The sequence below is a fragment of the Rhinichthys klamathensis genome, unplaced genomic scaffold, assembly GCF_029890125.1.
Source record: "Rhinichthys klamathensis goyatoka isolate OS25496 unplaced genomic scaffold, OSU_Roscu_1.1 h1tg000210l_1, whole genome shotgun sequence".
Lineage (NCBI taxonomy): Eukaryota > Metazoa > Chordata > Actinopteri > Cypriniformes > Leuciscidae > Rhinichthys > Rhinichthys klamathensis.
Window position 1 is genome coordinate 901,412 of NW_026606735.1, and position 13,117 is coordinate 914,528.

At 44.3% G+C, this 13,117-nt stretch overlaps 2 long non-coding RNA genes across 2 annotated transcripts; both read right to left on the reverse strand.

Annotated features, from left to right (window-relative positions):
* Positions 1-3,202: 3,202 nt before the first annotated feature.
* LOC130097186 (uncharacterized) lies at positions 3,203-3,848 on the reverse strand. Its single transcript, XR_008808263.1, has 3 exons — positions 3,778-3,848; positions 3,532-3,633; positions 3,203-3,396 (listed from the first exon to the last, which is right to left on the reverse strand). It is a non-coding gene; the product is annotated as an uncharacterized LOC130097186 (long non-coding RNA).
* On the reverse strand, positions 3,844-4,362 carry LOC130097187 (uncharacterized). The gene is made up of 3 exons (XR_008808264.1): positions 4,305-4,362; positions 4,137-4,224; positions 3,844-3,911 (listed from the first exon to the last, which is right to left on the reverse strand). It is a non-coding gene; the product is annotated as an uncharacterized LOC130097187 (long non-coding RNA).
* Between the last annotated feature and the right edge of the window lie 8,755 nt (positions 4,363-13,117).

Sequence of the window (13,117 nt, forward strand, 5' to 3'; positions counted from 1 at the left end):
TAGAGAGAGTGACGACAGGGAGAAAGCAAGACCTCGCGCTCGCAGGACAGTACTGGCAACATTTGGAGGTTACTGAGGTTTGTCCAAAAAGTCGCTAAAATTGTCGCTAGTCGCTTTTTTGAAAAAATGTCGCTAAGGGGGTCTGAAAAGTCGCTAAAAATAGCGACAAAGGCGCTAAGTTGGCAACACTGGCTGTACACTCTTGAATTTCAGGTCATAGATGCCTGTGCAATTCTGGGAAGAGAATCATGCAACATTTTGGGAGTGATAAAAAGGGTGTATGAAATAACAAGAGACGCATCAAAAGATATTCTGAGTGAATTTGACGATTTGTTTACAGGAGTGGGTTGTGTTCCAGGGGTCCACCACATTCAGACAAAGCCTGAGGTCATGCCAGTGATTCATGCACCAAGGAAAGTTCCAGTGGCCTTGAAAAAAGACATTGAAAGAGAACTGAAACGTATGGAAGAGATGGGTGTCATCAAAAAACAGACTGAGCCCACAGAATGGGTAAATAGTATGGTGACAATAGTAAAACCCAACAAGATTAGGATCTGTATAGACCCTCAAGATCTAAACAGAGCAATACGAAAGGATCATTTTCTTCTTAAAACGCTTGAGGAAGTTGTTGCAGAAATGCCCAGAGCCAAGATATTCTCTGTGGTGGATGCAAATCAGGGATTTTGGCAGATCCCTGGATGATGACAGTTCTAAACTCTGTACATTTAACACACCCTTGGGGAGGTACAGTTTTACAAGGCTTCCTTTTGGGATTTCATCAACTCCAGAGGTGTTCCAAAGGTGTTTGTCTCAGCATCTGGAAGGAATGGAAGGAGTAGTTAATGTAATGGATGACATTCTGGTGTGGGGAGAAGACAAAGACTCATACGACTGCAGACTGAGGAAGTTGTTAGAAAACCTGAGAAGCATAAACCTGAAACTGAACAGAAACAAATGCAAGATTGGCATAAGTGAAATCAGCTACATAGGTCACGTGCTGAGCAAAGACGGACTGAAACCTGACAATGAAAAAGTGAGAGCTATTCTTGAAATGCCGGAGCCACAGGACAAGTCAGCCCTGCAGAGGTTCTTAGGCATGTTGCAGTACCTAGCAAAGTTCATCCCAAATCTTTCAGAAGTGTCTGCACCTCTCAGAAAGCTGCTGGAAGGAGAAACACTCTGGCATGGGGAGTGTGTACAACAAGACAGCTTCAATCGTCTGAAAGTGCTAGTGAGTACAGCACCAGTGTTGAAATTTTATGATGTGAGCCAGCCAGTTACCTTGTCTGTGGATGCGAGCTCAGAAGGTTTAGGAGCTGTGATTCTTCAGGAGGGACAGCCAGTAGCGTACGGCTCGAGAGCACTAACAGATTGTGAAAAAAACTATGCACAAATTGAAAAAGAGCTGTTAGCAATTGTGTATGGTTGTGAAAAATTCCACCAATATCTATATGGACGCTGCATTCAGGTTGAGTCTGACCACAAGCCATTGGAGATCATTTTCAAGAAGCCACTCCATAAAGCTCCGTCCAGACTTCAGAAAATGATGATGAGACTGCAAAAGTATAGCCTGATGGTGAGATATGTTCCAGGAGAGGAGTTGCACATTGCGGATGCATTGAGCAGAGCTTACCTTCAAGAGCATTGCACTCAGGACAGCAGAGAAGAGGAAGAGATAGAAGTGAGTTTTATACTTCACCAGTTACCTGTTTCAAAGGAAAAAAAGAACAGTTTCAGTCAGCAACTCTATAGGATGAAGAACTGAGATTAGTCAGAGAAGCGGTTCAGTCAGGGTGGCCAAACTCAAGAAGCCAAGTACCAAAATCTATACAGCAGTACTGGACTTTTAGAGAGGAACTGAGTCACACAGATGGACTGTTGTTCAAAAATGGTAAACTAGTAGTCCCAAACAAAATGCGTGATGAAATGCTTGAAAGAATCCATGAAGCACACATGGGTATCGTAAAGTGCAAGGAACGAGCCAGAGACGTTTTGTTTTAGCCAGGAATGGCAAAGCAAATTGAAGATGTTGTCAGTAAATGTGACATCTGCAATAAGCACAGAAACAGCAATTCCAGAGAGCCACTGGTGTCACATCCTGTCCCAGAAAGAGCATGGTCAAAGCTTGGAATGGATTGGTTTCACTTCAGAGATGCTGATTACCTCCTCTGTGTGGACTACTTTTCCAAGTACCCCGAAATCGCTAAGTTAAATGATATGACAAGCTAGCAAATTATTTCGGATCTTAAATCAATGTTCGCCAGACACGGTGTGCCAGATTAACTCTTTTCAGATAATGGTAGACAGTTTGTAAGTGCTGAAATGTGAGCGTTTGCAGCCAGCTGGGAGTTCATTCATACTACATCAAGTCCTGGATTTTCACAGTCAAACGGTCAGGCAGAGAGGGCAGTGCAAACAATAAAAAATCTGCTGAAAAAAGCACAAGACAGTAACAGAGAACCGTACATTGCTCTCCTGGAGTATAGAAACACACCGTTGAATGGAATAGGCCTTTCACCTGCACAGTTACTCATGGGAAAAAGACTGAAGTCAAAGATTCCAGTGTCAAAGAAAATGCTGATGCCCAAGGTTTTCAGACAGGTGCGTAACAGACTGAGTAACAGGCAAGTCAAACAAAAGCAATACTTTGATCGTGGGACAAGAAAGCTACCTGAATTCAAGAAAAATGAAAGAGTGAGAAATAGACAGGATAGCAAATGGCAACCTGCAGTACTTCAACAACCAAGATCTTACATTGTTCAAACACCAGACAGTCGCATCTTCAGAAGGAATAGAAGAGGTTTGCTGAAAACAAAAGAGACAGTGTGTCCTTCACCTCCAACTGAAGCTGTGGAAGACTTACCTGTTCCTTCACCAGACTGTGAGCTGAATTCAGAGCAGGAAAACAATGTGGACAATAACGCCAGTGCAAGTTTTTCATCTTCTGTGAATGCCAAGACTTCGCCTATAATAAGTAGTCAATTTCATGCAATGGGTAATGAGAGACTGTAAAGATTTGGTAGACCTATCAGAGTGCCTAGTAGGTACCGGGGTAGTGTTAAGTGAGTGGATTAAGTGAGAAGAGGAGGTAGCCGGGGATTCAACAGTCTAACTGCCTGAGAAGAGGCTGTTGGCCATTCTGGCTTGAAGAGACCTGTACCTCCCACCTGATTGTAGCAGGCGGAACAAGCCGTGTGTTGGATGGAACCGATCTCATGATGTTGTGTCCTACGCAGTTAGATGAGTTGGATAATTAAGTAGGCTTTTAGACTGGAACTGGAAGAGTGAACGAATTTTCACTCTCCAGCAGCTGACACCAATCACTGCAAAACCCTGGATGGGTGTTTTTCGAGTAAAAGCCTTGGATTTCTCCTCGTTTTCCTCTTCCAACATAACCTAGAGGATTCATAAGAAAATTGTGACATTAATATCCAAATTACCTTATTAACAGTACACATGGATGCAGCCACATGAATGACTATTCTTATTGCATTTTGTCATTAAGCACATTTTCATTCATAATTGATACACCTGGTAAGCAGTTCTTGTAAATGTCATTGCAGTGTCTGCAGGGCTGCAGTGTGTACATCTGATAATATTCTGGACATGTCTTCTCTCTCCAATTTGTTACACCTGAATATTTCAATTTGAGGAGGATAAAAATGAGCATGATTAAAAAGAGAATAATTGAAGACATGTTAACATACCAATACATTTCTCAGTTACCATTTTAACCACATTTAAATCAAATGTGTAAAAGTAAATACAAACATATACTGTCAAGCCAGCAGAAGTGTGCCCTCTTCCTAAATGAGTCTGTATCCACCAGACTTCTGAATTTAGAACAATCCGGAATCACCCTCCTCAAGGACCACGTGAAGTAAAATTTCAGACAGGACAGCGTCTGGCAACTATTGGGTATTACAAACAAACCAAAAAATCAATACTGCCATTTCCAAACATCATGACCTAACCTCCATTAAAACAAAATGTGCATCCTATGGGTGCAGGTAATACCTGAAAACATTTAATTTAACAATAAGATATGTCATAAAGCTACTATAATAGTTTGTGAGATAATAAAGGCTTTGAAATCTGTTCGATCTTTGCTTCTGTCATATTGAATGTACTACTACCATCAAGATTTCGATGTTCTGTACTTGTCCTGCCTCCTGTCATTTTGTCTCTTCACTGATTGACATGGCTGATGTGCGCTTCCTCTTTCTAAAAACAAAAACAACATTTATTTCATTACCAAACATTACTTAGCCAAAATAGTTTTTATTTACCTATTCTATCTACACCTTCCATGTGTCATTTTTGACAATAGCAGATTCACCCACCACCGCCTGATATGTGTCACGGATTGGCCAGGTTCTTCCACCACAATCACCCAACGATCACAGTCACCTGAGTTTTAACAAGAGACACCTGCACCCCATTAGCCACTCTGCTTCAATAGCACACACCACACACCTCTCATTGTCCGGGCTCGTTCATACGAAGCGGACTTATAGTGCTTCTCTCTAGTGTCACTAACCTATCTACCCTGTGTTTACTTACCAGTTCTCTGTGCCGATCCCAGTCTGTCCAGATCATCTCTGCCGTGGTGTACAAGCCGTAAGCCTTTCAGTCCAGTCAAGGGGTGCGTGAGTGTGTGCCGTCAGCCTGTTAGCCTCTTCTCCACTCAGGATATCTCCATCCGACGTTCCTGCAAAGGAAATATCCATTATCCATTCCAGACTGCACTCAAGTATTATCCATATCTGAACTCTGTTACTCACCCATTTCTGCACGTTGAAGTATCCTGAAACTCTGCTGTTTGACTTAAACATTATCATCACTACCTTGTTGTCCGTCTGCTTCCGTAACAGTTAGCCCGGACCTAAAGACAGTAACAGCATGAGTGTTCCAGATCCCTTTCAAGAGCTGGTGGATTCGTTGAAGAGGGTTTTAATATCTTCTCCTACCATCGCGCCTCCCGCACCACCGGCACCGCCAGCGCCACCACCACCGAGCACTTCTTCGGCAACCGCAGCTTCCAGTCCCATGGCCCGACCAGCGCCCTACTCTGGCGGGGCGGAGGAGTGCAACGGATTTTTGCTTCAATGCTCTCTCATATTTACCATGCAACCCACTTTATATCCTACCGACCAGTCAAAAATAGCATTCATCACATCGTTACTCACCGGTCCAGCTCTCCAATGGGCAGAAACGATCTGGAGGCAAGCTGGTCCAGCCATTAGTTCTATACAAGCTTTCGTTTCTCACTTCAAGGAGGTGTTCGGCCAACCTGATGGAGAGATATCAGCCGGTGAGCAACTTTATCATTTATCTCAAGGAAAGATGTCGACTCGTGAATATGCCCTTCGCTTCCAGCTCTCTTGCTGCAGCCAGTGGATGGAACGAGCGGTCCTTACTGACCACCTACCGGCTTGGTCTCACACCCCAACTCCGTTTACAACTGGCCGCTTTGGATGATCATATGGGGCTCGAAAAGTTAATTCAACAATCCATCAGATGCTCAGACCGTCTGCAATCTTATCAGTCCCATTCTAATGTTACTGCACTCTTCCGCCCATCTGAAACCGCCAGCCCTCCAGAACCAGAACCCATGATTATCAACTCTGGTAAACTCACCGCTGCTGAGCGACAGAGGAGACTGAACCGGGGTCTATGCCTGTATTGTGGAGCCAGTGGGCATGTTCGGTTAAACTGTCCAATTCGTCCCATACGAACATCGGTGAGTGTGTTTCATATTGATGAAGAAAAAATGCATCCTCTCACTACTTGTGTCCAGTTAACCACCCAGACATCCTCTGTTTCAGCCCACGCTCTCATCGACTCCGGGTCAGCAGGGAATTTCATCTCGGGAATCCTCTGTCGCCAGCTCCAGCTCCGTACCAAAGCCTCGTCAAATGTTTACCAGATCCAACCCATAACCAAGTTCATCACTGCACGTCCACGTATTCACCAGAAATGTGAACCCGTTATGCTCCAAATCGGAGCACTACACAAGGAGGATATTCAGCTGCTGGTTCTGGAGGGAGCCAATGTGGACATCATCCTTGGGCGTCCGTGGCTGGTGAAACACGATCCCACCATCTCTTGGGGCTCCGGGGAAGTGATAAAATTGGGGCAAAGAGTGCTTACCAAGATGTTTTCCGGTTCTTCCACGTCCGATACCGAATCCTGTTCCAGTCTATGTCACATCAGTTGAAAGTCCTCTCGAGAAACAGTCCACGGAGATTCCTGATATCTACTCTTCTTTTCAAGACATCTTCTGCCCCAAGAGAGCTTCCCAGTTACCACCACATCGGCCATGGGACTGCGCCATTGATCTGATTCCCAATACTCCTTTGCCCAGAGATAAGATTTACCCGTTGTCACTGCCAGAGACCAAGGCCATGGAGGAGTATATACAGGAAGCTCTCAATCAAGGATACATTCGGCATTCCACATCTCCTGCAGCATCCAGCTTCTTTTTTGTTGCCAAAAAGGATGGAGGGCTGCGGCCATGCATTGATTATCGGACTCTAAACCAAGGTACAGTCAAATTCAAATATCCCCTCTGCGGCCCTCGAACAACTTCGCTCTGCTACCATCTTCACGAAGTTGGACCTCCGCAGCGCTTACAACTTGGTGAGAATACGAGAAGGGGATGAATGGAAGACCGCTTTTGTGACCCCTACTGGTCACTATGAATATCTGGTTATGCCGTATGGTCTGGTCAACGCCCCTTCCGTGTTTCAAAACTTCATACATGAGGTCCTCCGGGAGTTTCTGCATCGCTTCGTGGTCGTCTATATAGATGACATCCTCATCTACTCACGGAGTGAAGTTGAACATCGTCACCACGTTGCGGAGGTCCTCCACACACTCAGAGATCACCACCTCTTCCTGAAGGCAGAAAAGTGTTCTTTCCATCTCCCCTCAGTACAGTTCTTAGGATACCTCATTGACCATCAGGGGGTTCGAATGGATGAGAAGAAGGTCACTGCAGTAACTACCTGGCCAGAACCCACCACGATCAAGGAACTTCAGAGATTTCTTGGATTCTCCAACTTTTACAGACGTTTCATACGAGGTTACAGCCTCATCACCACTCCACTCACCAACTTGCTCAAAGGTAAACCGAAAAGTCTCCTCTGGACTCCTGAAGCGGCCGCAGCCTTCCAATCTGCCTTCACACAGGCACCTCTCCTGACGCATCCAGATCCTGAACTTCCTTTCGTCGTGGAGGTAGACGCCTCGACTTCCGGAGTTGGAGCCGTCCTTTCTCAACTTCACGGGACACCTAAATTACTCCATCCATGTGCCTACTTCTCCCGGAAGCTTAACCCGGCAGAAAGAAATTACGACATCGGCAACCGTGAACTCCTGGCCATCAAACTCGCCCTGGAGGAGTGGCGACATTGGCTGGAAGGTGCCACCCATCCATTTCAAGTTATCACTGACCATAAAAACCTCCAGTACCTCCGGGATGCGAAACGACTTTGTCCCCGTCAAGCCAGATGGTCGTTATTCTTCTCAAGATTCCACTTCTCCATTACTTACCGTCCTGGTCCTAAGAATGTCCGTGCCGATGCTTTGTCTAGATTACATGATTCTACAGAAACTCCCGAGATAACCACCAACATTATACCCGAAGATATCATCATCAGTCCCATCGAATGGTCTACTCCTCCAGCCGTCGCCACTCCTAACCCACAACCTCCGCCGGGCTGCCCACCTAATCGTCAGTTCATCCCTAGGTCACAACGGGTGGATCTCATTCATACCATTCACACCTCTCTGGGCACTGGGCATCCTGGGGCCAACAACACTATCTCGCTGCTATCCGAACGCTTCTGGTGGCCAGGTTTGGCAGGGGATGTGAAGAGGTATGTACGAGGTTGTAAGGAGTGTGCAATGTCCAAAAGTCCCAGACATCTACCTGCAGGAAAGCTCCTACCCTTGCCAATTCCTAACCGTCCCTGGTCACACCTAGGAGTGGACTTCATGACTGACTTGCCTTCATCGGATGGAAACACCTGCATCTTCGTCATAGTAGATCGATTCTCTAAGTTCTGCAGGCTATTGCCCCTAAGAGGTCTTCCCACTGCCCTGGAGACTGCCGAACTTCTCTTCAATCATGTTTTTCGCTATTATGGGATCCCAGAAGACGTTGTATCGGATAGGGGACCCCAATTCATATCCCGGGTATGGAAGTCCCGGGATATGAATTTTATTCATATCTTGTCGATTGGAATTTTATTCATGTCGATTGGAATATCTCGTCGATTGGGAAGGATACGGACCAGAAGAGAGATCATGGATCCCAAGAGTCGACATTCTAGATCCCACAATCATGGAAGAGTTCCATTCCAGCCATCCTCAATACCCTGGACCTCGTGGACGAGGAAGACCACTATTAGCCACTCTGCTTCAATAGCACACACCACACACCTCTCATTGTCCGGGCTCGTTCATACGAAGCGGACTTATAGTGCTTCTCTCTACGAGTGTCACTAACCTATCTACCCTGTGTTTACTTACCAGTTCTCTGTGCCGATCCCAGTCTGTCCAGATCATCTCTGCCGTGGTGTACGAGCCATAAGCCTTTCAGTCCAGTCAAGGGGTGCGTGAGTGTGTGCCGTCAGCCTGTTAGCCTCTTCTCCACTCAGGATATCTCCATCCGACGTTCCTGCAAAGGAAATATCCATTATCCATTCACGGACTGCACTCAAGTATTATCCATATCTGAACTCTGTTACTCACCCATTTCTGCTCGTTGAAGTATCCTGAAACTCTGCTGTTTGACTTAAACATTATCATCACTACCTACCTTGTTGTTCGTCTGCTTCCGTAACAATATGGGCCATATCATTCTGAAAAGCTAAAGATAAATTTTGAAATGGATGTTTAAAATGTCCAAAAGTAATACCTTTCCTAAAAATATTAAGAGAAGGGATAGTGCTTACCTGGGTGAAGTCAAAATCCCAGTTAAACACCTTGTACAGTGCATACTGTCAAACAGATAACACCTTTTTAAAGGGGTGGTTGATGATTATGATTTCACTTTTCTAACTTTAGGTAGTGTAATGTTGCTGTTTGAGCATAAACAACATCTGCAATATGAATAAGTTATGACGATCAAAGCTCAAAGCAAATGGAAATTTTATTTATACAGAAATCACTTTAAGGACTACAACAAACAACTGGTAGGGACTACACAAGCTTCCTCCCGGGCTAGTGACATCACTGACCCTAAAATTTACATAAACCCACAACACAACAAAGGGCTACATATGGCTTTGCCAGAGCCATAGAGAGACAGAGTTGCGACACTCTTCGATGTCACCTCGATGGCTGTCACGTGGTTCATGTAAGCCCCAATAGTTCCAAAACATACGCTGACTGTCATGTTCTTCTATGGGACAGACAGCACCGATTGCATTATTGAACGGTAAATATAAAATAAAACACACACCCAAGTACTTTTTCAGCTGTTACTGCATTATTGCAGTTTGTTAATGTCAGTTTTGCATTTGGAGAGGCAGGGTGACAACGAAATACTGTATATTACTTAGATAAGTTTTAGGCTTTTTTTTTGGAGGGAAAAGCTTAGTGTTAATGTTCGCATGGGTAGTAGCACTGGCTTTAGTGGCTCTAACTTAACTTTTCCATATCATTCATCTGATGATGAACGTCTCGTGATATTTATTTTAGCACAACTGGACTGTATTAGGCTATTGATTCCCGTGATCTTGCTTATAAATTCCGATTCAGCCATTAGGTTACCTTCGTGATCACGCAAAGAGGTCTGCAGTCCGTTCAGAACTCCAACCAACATAAAATATAAATAATTACGCTGCATGTGCATGTACAAATGAATGATTTAGGAGGGAAATGGACTGCTCCCATAACGTAGAAAGTAACGACTAAATTTGCAGCAATGTTCGGTAAATATTAACTTCATGAAATGAAACCGGAGAGATAGTTAATGAGTGAATTAACTATGTTCCTAAATACGATCCATAACATGTATGTTTTTAACATACGATCCATAACTGTTAACGGGATTCATTTCATATATATATAAAATATTAGTATTAATAATATTCTATACATCAGGTTACCGTAAGTTAGCTAACGTTAGTGAAGTGTTGGTCACGTAAGCTATAGCTGCAATTAACCTATTATCTTCCAATAAACATTAACTAAAACCGGCTACATAAAATATAACTACAGACTAGATTCACGAGAGGTCGGCTAATGTGTGTGTAGCGCCCCCTACCTGTCTTTCTTGTAACTAAGTAGGACAGCGCTGCAGATTCAATAACTAAATGCCTACAGATGTTGAAGTTAGGCCCCTCTGGTGTCACTAAATGAATTAATTCTCTTTTAGAAAATTAGAATAATAATCTATACTTTCTTTTTACGAGTTACTCAGAATTAAATCTCTCACCCCCTGACTAATGACGTCAACCAACACTTTTAAAGGAATAACACACGAGTAAAAGTACAGAACAAATAAAAGATTTAATTGGAATAAAGTAACTGAAGGATAACTAGCTCAGCACATTAATTTCAGAATGTGAAATATTCACAAAATCACATTGCCATAAAATCTGACACAATTTAAACACTGAAACTTTAAAGGCAATCTATATCAGTTGCCAGACCTACTGGAATTAGTCTCCAGGTCAAATATACTTGGTATAGGTAGCACCAATGACCTCAAACGGGAGAAATGTACACGATAACCCACTCATATTATACAAACGATACTCTGAATATACACATATTATTTTCAGTGCACTGAATAATATTTAATGCGGTGGGCCCACACATACACACCAGTCATTCACACAACCCACCCCGTTGCAGGCCTGAATCGTGGCTCGTGTTCGTGGTGGCCGGGAAACTGAAAAATGGCCCCTTCACTCTCCTGAGCACAAAATCAATCAAACAAAGATACCTCAATTCCACGTGCAATGATACTGCAACTCCGGAATCCTGCAGCAGGCCTCACGCAGCTCCTCGTCCTCTCTCTCCCTCGTCAGCCGACGAAATGCACCTCCCACGCCGCCAGAGGAACCCCAAATAACGCGGGTATTTGGGGCGCTATCTGGTCCTCAAGGTCTCCCTCGTTGTGAAGGACGACAACCAGGTTAAACAGTCTTTAGTCGGTTGTATAACTGTCGCTGTAAACTATCAGTTCAGATGCGCTGATATGCGCAGTGATAACTAACCGAAAAACACTCGGATTCGCTCCCACACGGCAGGTTAGCCACACGAAACAAAAACTATAAAAACACTGGCTACAAACTCAAAGACGCACACACAAGCGATTCATCTTGGATCTACATTACAGTTAACGGTTGTTTAAACTTATAAATCGTCAATCAAATCACTCTGTACCCGCAAACGCGTCTCTCTGAATCTCCGTCTCTCTCTCTCTCTCTCTCGCGCTTGTCAACAAAAACTCTCATGTCCCGAACAACCACTCACATTACACAAAACACCAGTGAGGGCGGGACTTAATTCACATACACCAATAAAATAATCAAGCACCTAACTTGATGGTTAAAGCCACGTTTTCCACATGTACACCTCTATCAAACTTGTATATCATGCACGCGCGCTCTTAAAGGCACAAATACACGTATGATCACAAACAAAGATGAATGGTTAATTCAGATTTTATCTCTTAATTAAACAAATACAAGCTAATAAATTGAAGTAACTTATTAACAACATAGTTATAACCTACTGGGTTACATGCTCCCCCTTCTAAACATCTCATGACCCCATGAGATTACTTCTCAACACCTTAATGGTGACTTTAGGCTCAGTAGAAGGGTTTAACTGAGTACAACGAACACATTGTGCCATAGGGTGACACCACATGGTGTTACAGGGTTTCCTTTCTGAACCTTCCCCACCCTCTACATTTATGACCATCCCTCTATGAATCAGAGTTAAGGGTCTGTTAGTGGGCTGTCCCAGAGAATCATAGCTCAACTTGACTACGGGTCGTATCTCCCTTTTTGGTTGGGAATGAACGGTCTCTACTACCTCTTTAGTAGCGTTAATTCTTTCCATCTCTCCCCCTCTAAAACCAGGATCTCCCCTAGTCTCTGAACTTCGATCGGGAAACTCTCCAGGGCCTTCTTCCATGATCATCGGCTCTGCCATTTCGGCAAAAGGTCTATCCACCTCCCATCCACAGTTAACCGGTTCATCCTCCACTGTAGAGTCCTCCAGTGTAACACACTCTGGACTGTGCTGTCTCTCCACTCTATCCGAGTAGTAATAACACACGTCATCCTCTTCACTTTCAGAGGAGTTTCTCAACTCACACCCTGTCGGCACTACATTTCTTTCTCCTAATCCTCTTCTCCGTTTTCTCTCCCTAGATCTTGTCCTGGTCTCCGCCGGAGCAACAACTCTTGTAGGTTCTCCAGCATCTGTCAACCTCACATGATCCCCAACTGGCAAGAGATGGTCTCGGTGTAATGTTCTTACACTTCCCATTCCGGACTCAGGTTTCAGGCGATACACTGGTAAGTTCTCTAGCTTTTCCACCACCAGGTAAGGAACAGAATTCCACTTGTCTCCAAGTTTGTTCTTTCCAGTCATGGCCAGATTTCTTATCAGCACACGATCTCCCACAGTCAAGCTCTGGTGTTTCACTCGCTTGTCGTACAACCGTTTGTTCCTTTGTTGACTTTTCTGGGCAGTTTCGGTGGCTAACTGATATGCTCTCTGTAACTCTGATTTCATTTTCTCCACATACTGTCGATGGCTACCCGCTTCCTTTCCATCAGGCGAAGTCCCGAAACACACATCCACTGGCAGACGAGCCTCTCTTCCGAACAGAAGATAATATGGGGAAAACCCAGTTGCTTCGTTCTTAGTACAGTTGTAAGCGTGTACTAATCTGTTAATGTGCTGACTCCATCTGTTTTTCTCTGCGGGATTCAGCGTACCAAGCATGGAAAGAAGTGTTCGGTTGAACCTTTCTGGCTGTGGGTCTCCTTGTGGATGATAGGGAGACGTTCTGGATTTTCGGATTCCCAGCATGCTTAGTAGCTCTTTTATGAGACCACTCTCAAAATCTCGACCCTGA